The sequence below is a fragment of the Aphelocoma coerulescens genome, chromosome 4 (assembly GCF_041296385.1).
Source record: "Aphelocoma coerulescens isolate FSJ_1873_10779 chromosome 4, UR_Acoe_1.0, whole genome shotgun sequence".
Taxonomy (NCBI): domain Eukaryota; kingdom Metazoa; phylum Chordata; class Aves; order Passeriformes; family Corvidae; genus Aphelocoma; species Aphelocoma coerulescens.
This window is the reverse complement of record NC_091017.1, coordinates 54,451,008-54,457,870: the sequence shown is the minus strand read 5'-3', so window position 1 is coordinate 54,457,870 and position 6,863 is coordinate 54,451,008. Positions and strand designations below refer to the sequence as shown.

Below are 6,863 nucleotides of genomic sequence, written 5' to 3'. Positions count from 1 at the left end.
ATAACAATAGAGGTCAGAAAATATACTCCATCTGTTCAAAGACATCTTCACTGATTCATTATCACAATGGTGTGATCATTCACAGTACATCAGACTGATCAAAACCAGAAATTACAGAAGTACTGAAGTACTATTGGTTGCATCTAATATGTTGTTTTTACCAGACAGATACCAGATTCCCAGCTGTGGTGAGTTTGGTCTTTACTTGAAGTTAACAGGATGCCTTCCTGTCCTATTATATCCTCCCTACCTATTTTTAGAAGTGTTTCACACTTACTCATGCAGTGCTCATCAATGTGTGAAATTAAAGTATGAACTGATCAGTATGTGAAAGCAAGGTTCATAGAGTTAATTTATGAATAAATTATTCCAGGGATCCTGAATACATTTAAGGAGCGCTGTGCCACCTGTTAAAATGAGCTGTTACTATTACACTGACATCTGAAATCAGAATGGCTGCAAGCAAACACTGGCTGGAATTTAGTGAGGTGGGGCAAATATCAGCAAGTTACTAAATACAGACAGTTAATGGTGCTTAGCTGGGATGAATAGTGTAAAGTCATATCTTTAAGCATGAAAAGCAGAATTGCAAAAACTCAGTTTTTAGTGTTAGAGATATACAATTTAAAGCTAGTGTTTTAAGCTATAGATATGGTTTACAAATAAACAGTATTTTTCTGCTTAAGTTATTGAACTAAAAAGTTTCATGTATACTTTCTGATGCCTATGTGCTAGGAATGTTAGTGGTTTAGCTGTTCAAAACAAGCTATTCTGGAATATGTAAAAAGTTGATATAACCTGTTAAATTATTCTCATGCTCCAAAATAAACTGGATCAATTTCTTTCAGTTTGGGCTCAAAGAGAGCCCAAACTCCAACAGAGAAACACATCGAGTTAGGAGTAAAATCAAATGAAGAATAATAATAGCATGGAAGAATACTAAAGATAAATTCTCTGTTAGACCTGCAATTCTCTGGAAACTCAAAGCAACCAAGAAAGATTTAATCCATATACAGGGCACTTGTAGGAAAGCAAATGGAAAGTAGCCTTATTTCTGATAATGGAAGGTTCTGGCACACTCAATGCATCTAGACAGATAATTGTGTATGTCAAACCAATTTTGCAGGAGATGGGATATTAGCATACTAATGTCTGATGTGATTGATAGTATATCTACTCCACTTTCAGAACAGAGAGGTGGTGGGCTTTGATAGCATATTTTACAGCACTGGCTAGAAAGTATTATGTGCACATGCTGATGAAACAAATAAGATAAGCTTGGTCTTTTCATCCTCAAAATTCTTCTAAAATGTGCTCCTGCTTTCTCTTCTGAGCTGTTTCATGAGTGTTTGACAAGCAGAACACGTTAAGGAATAAAGTTGTGAAAAAAGTAAAAAATTTAGATGTAGATAATTTCCTAGAAAATTATTTTGCTTTAAAATTATGATAAATTTAAAATTATGATAAATTTAAAACCATAATTAATTTTAAAATGGTCACATAAGTTTAAAACCGTGGTCCTAAGCCTACAATTAGATATATGAAGGTGGAGCTATGTGCCTCCATAAAATCTGCCAGGGAGCTGGGAGACACACTCAAGCTCAGTACCTTCTGAAACTGATAAAAACCATTTCAGAGGTTTAGAACTACCGAACTGCAGTTTTGTAGGTCAGAGCAGTTATTACCTCACTAAAACAAGACAGATTTGTGATTAAATCATCTAACAGAAAAATAACACAGTTATTTCTCAGGTTAGACTGAGGAATCTCACTTCACCTCATCATGAGTTCCAAACATTTTTCATTCTCAAAAAGATGCAGATTTCCTCAAATATTTGAGTAACTCTAAGAATAAACTACATTTGCTTATTCAACTATAAAAATTTGTTAGCTTTTTCATACTTTTTCAGGGTAATGTTTTAAAGATTATATGAGACTCAAATAATTTCCACAGCTCCATTTCAGCAAATTTTTTTCCAAATAATACTACATGGTAGTATTTTGACTTTTTTGAAGATAAGATTTACTTTTGCACTTTCTAAATGAAGCAAAATGTTTTTCTCCAAATATATGAATAATGGAAATTAATATTGGGTATAAATTCAAAATTGTTTATTTGTCACTATTCTAGTTGAATAGACAACAATTCAATATTTTCTGTTCCAAAGTTGAATGGAAATTTTTTTAAAAGTGTGACGTTACACTCAAAAAAACCAGAAAATTATTTCACTGAAGTAGTAATTTACATGGTGTCAAGGTAATAACTGAATTTAAAACCTCTTCGAAAATGCTGGCATTTTTCAGAGGTGAAAGATATATGGGATATAGTTCCAAGAAGTGCAACTAGGAAAGAATGTAATTAAAGAAATCTTGTGAAAAATATAAGGGAAAAAATGAAAAAGAAGCATGAGAAGGTGTTTTGTAGCACAGCTGCAAATTGTGATTAATGAAGCTTGGTACATTAGTGCACTAAAAAAAGACTTCCACTTTATGTCAGCCTGTCTGATCTGGTAAATTTGGAGACTGATTTTTAACATGTCTGATAGTTCTTTTTACTTTTTTCTAATCCAGTGGTTAGCCCTGCTTTGGCTGGCAGCAGGCGTGCCAATTAAAAGGACACAGCCACTTACATTTGCTTCTGCTGAGATTACATTTATAATACCTTGTACCATTGAAAGAAAATTAAATGCTTTAAGTTTATTTAAAAGTAGGCAGGTTTCTAGAAGTAAAAATGGAAATGTGGTCAGCTCTATTTGCATAAGTTGTACATATTTTACATTAAAAAACTCCCTGTAATCCTCTGTGTACTATTGTTGCTGCATGTATAAAAGTACAACCTGGTGCACAATTAAATCATACAAAAAACCATTAAAAGCTCTAATGCTGCCTTGTATAGCTTGTGAAATAATGAACATTTTCTGTTCACAGTCTCAGCCACTATAATGTTATTACATAGTCATTAAATTGAAGCTGTTATTCCACTGCTAAAACAACTGATCAATATCCATTACCATTCAGTGATGGTTGGAGCCAAAATGAGATTATATTGCAAATGAGCCGCAGACAAGGTAATGATCCCTCCATTTTGATATATTTAAAGGCGTTCCCTAAAGCAGATAATTCCTTTAAGAGAGTACAACTTTTCCATGAAGTCACCAATCTAGGAAAATAAGAATGTTCTTTAATTAGAAAAAGCCTTACATATTATGATTTATAATGAAACAATAGTGTTCTCAGAAAAGACAACCACTGTTGGATCAGTGAAATTGTTTCTAGTTTCAGCCTATTGGGTTTACTTGTTATAAATGCTGTGTTATACAGACCTTCTGCCTTACCAAAGAAACAAACCAAATAATGTTTCTTTGACGTCAGAATTTCTCTTAGTGTAGTATAGTATACTTTGAAGCTTGTCCAAAAATAAATAAAGATGGGAGAGACTTTCTTAGAGGGATTTTAGTGTCTCATTCCCATAAGACCCACAATAGTTTTCCCTTTTCTTATCACTTACAAAGTCTGGCCAAAAATCTTCCCAGCTGTGCTTGAGAGGTTCCTCCAAGGCCCTGTCAGTCACTGACTTGAGGGATACATATTTTGTTATCATGTGTTGTCTCTGGATCACTAGTGGACCTGGGTATTTATAAGTTACTATTATCTTAATTATTTCGATGTATTAATGTGTTCTGTGTTATGTTAATATGTATTATTATTTTCACATGATTTTTTTTCTTTTACATTAGCAGTTTATCCTCACAAGACAGATGTCCTCGTGCCCAGGTATTCCTATCTCCTTTACTTTCCACATATCATTACAATATGCAGAACACAGGACGTTTTCCAGTCCCTCTATCTTGCACGTCTTTTCAGCTGGTCCTGAAGTTTCCCTATTGAAGAAAATGACTTTTCAAGTTGTTAAACAGATTCACTAATATGTAGCATAATATAGTAACAAAACATCTTACTACTTTATCTAAAGATCTTTTCCCCTTTCCAGCTTGTTTTTCTTCTGTATTTGCCAGATTTTGTTAATTTAATTTTTCAAAGTGGATATCCATGGATACATGGACAAAATGCTTAATTTCTTTCAAACAGTCATTTTAGTACTAGATCTTTTGTTTCTTTTTAATTCAGTCTTCTGTTACTTTGAATATATTTATAGAATATTAATAGCAATTTAGCCCTCATCAAGGAAGGTCACCTAAAAAAAAAAAGCTTTACTTTTGATATTATAATGACTACTTGGAAGGAAAAATTACCAGTAACTATAATAGGTTTATGTAGGTATTTGTATACTAAGTATAAATACTTCCTAAGGCAGAAATAATTTTTCCAATACTAAGGTAAAAATATTGCAAGTCTAATATTTCCTTTTCACTTGCTTATATTTGATATTCCTGTGAATCTTACTGTTCTGCAGCAAGGGTCTGAGAGACTTCTGTCTTGCCTAAAATTCAGTGTCTCTGCAAATGTACAGAATAATAGAGGCAAAAAAGTTTAGCTCTTTCATGGATAAAAATTAGTCTATCATCTTTGTTGTCCTTCGTAACCATAAAACAGAGGCTGCGATTTAGTTTTCCAGAAAATGGACACATCATCCACCTAAGATATTCAGTAGAAAAAAAAATATTGGAAATAGGCTGGGTTCCAATGGTAACTTTTGTCATTGCTCTCTTCTTTCTTATGTAAAGTTACTGCAGTTTTTGAAAAACTCATATTGCTGGCCCATTTCTTTGGATAGATCATCCTTAGCTTCTCACATCTCTGGCTTGGTCTTCTGTTCTTTTCAAAAGCTTTTCCCTCTTGTTGACCCAATTTGATGTCTTCGTTTAGTGAGTACAGTTTGATTTTCTCCATTTGCAGAACTCTGAAAGCATAACTACTTCTTTGCAAAATCTCCTCCTTTTCCCATGACACCTCAAATGAAAACATTACCAGATGAGCAGCTGGTGTCCTTTGTCCACTGTGCAGGTCATACTGGGCCTCACTGCTCCCTCCTGCCTGCCTGCCTATCTCACTTTGTCCTGTAGCATCTCTGTCACGTTGCTGTGCAATCATCAAGCTGCTTGTCTTGGCCAACACCCCCATCACTATTGTACCACAGACTGCAGTGGGAGCAGCATGACTGCAAAGGAATAAGATCCTAAGATCCTATGGGGAATGGACTGAGGCAGCCACAGTGCCAGCTGTGGTGATTTCACTGCTTCTGGCACCCACACGAGAGCGAGTAAAGCTTGCTGCAGCCCTGCCTTTGATAGCTCTCTAAACATAGTCTCAGTTATAGGTTCCTTGACAGAATAGTGTGTGTGGCAGCAAGAACAATTAGATCATAGTCCATGGCTACTTCAAGGCATGATGGTAACAATACCAGGAATAAATAATAAGAAACGGCAATAGCCTTGCATCATCTGACAGCTCAAATGCATACTTAAAGCATAAAAAAATAAATAATTGTTGTGAAGACACCCTTACAGGCCCTTCTATACTAATATATTCTGCTTCATTTACTGTAAAGTATGTAACCCAGCCTGATGGTCGTGACAGCAGAACTGTCAGAAGATTTAGTGGAATCATATGAGTTTCTTTCTCTAATCAAACTGAGAACTGACTTGTTTTTGCAAAATTGTAATGCGGTTTTTAATGCTGACAGAAGAAGGGCAAGTTGGGGAGAAGCACACAGGTCATGAAAGCTATCTAATCTAATAAATACTATAATTCTTAATGAGTTTTATCTTGGTGATTTCTATTTTTTTCTTGCACTGTTTTTTCTGGGCAGTTTCCTACTCTTAGTTTATGCTTTCTATATGAATACATTAATGGCATCTAAGCTTTCAGAGATCTGAGAGCTGGTGCTGGTAGCACAACTCGATGCTCCTATTTATAACAACTGTTTGATCAATAATGCATTGCAGATGCGCAGCCCGCAGTGCGTTGTTGCGAACATCCAAATGCCATGCCTTTCTCCTACATGCACTGCCCAGCAGCTCAGCTGTGCAGCACCCAGCACTACTCCACTCAGAGGCCAATTAAAACCTTGCTGTTTAATTTCAAGTCCATTAGAACCCCGCCAAAGGTTAAGTTGTTGCAGTTACTGACATTAAATTGTAAATAAACAAGGCCTCAAGAGAAGAAAGGAAGTGGGGTGCTATTTTATTGCATAAAAAGAATAATTTTGCTGGAGTCATAAAGGCATTTCTGTTGTTTTCTTCAGAGCTGCTGAAGAAAATTCTCATTGGCTGTGGCTGAAAATAACAAAAACATGTTGAAAAAAGTATTTTAAAAGACTGAAGTGAAAGAAGACCTTAATTTCCTTTTACCTACAACTGCCTCATCAAGGCTTACTGCTCTGAAGGAAAAAATGTAGGTGAACTGATTCTGGTGGATTGATTCTCTTTTATGACATGAATGCCAACAGAATAGAATGAAATTCTGTCCATATTACTTTATCAAGTTCACTGGGCACAAATGAGAATAATTTCCAGAGTAATGCAATGTAATATAGACAGCAGACCTATTTAGACTTGATGCTATTATAAGAGAAAATGAAAATTACTACATTCTGTTCAACAAGTTCAACAATAATGATCATCTCTAGTCTTTAAATGTCTCTGCTTATAAGAATGGCTTAAATAGCCCTCAGCTGCATACATATTAATAAGAATTTTTTCTCTTTCATTTAAAAAAAAGCTTTCTCCTACCCTAACTAATAACATTGTTGCAAGGAATAACATGGCTTTATCATTACTTTGAGTTCCTAAACCAGTGTTAAGTCTTTCTGTAGATAATAATAGCAACTTCTTGAGGTGGATGCAAGAACTGCTTGTTAAAATTCTATGGCATTGGTTACAAAAAAAGATGTACCCATCTCTT

General features: G+C 34.8%; 1 long non-coding RNA gene across 1 annotated transcript; it reads left to right on the top strand.

Moving 5' to 3' along the window:
* Nucleotides 1–356: 356 nt before the first annotated feature.
* Nucleotides 357–6,485, top strand: LOC138109086 (uncharacterized). The gene is made up of 4 exons (XR_011150256.1): nt 357–488; nt 2,928–3,067; nt 3,737–3,773; nt 6,205–6,485. It is a non-coding gene; the product is annotated as an uncharacterized lncRNA (long non-coding RNA).
* The last annotated feature ends 378 nt before the right edge of the window (nt 6,486–6,863 follow it).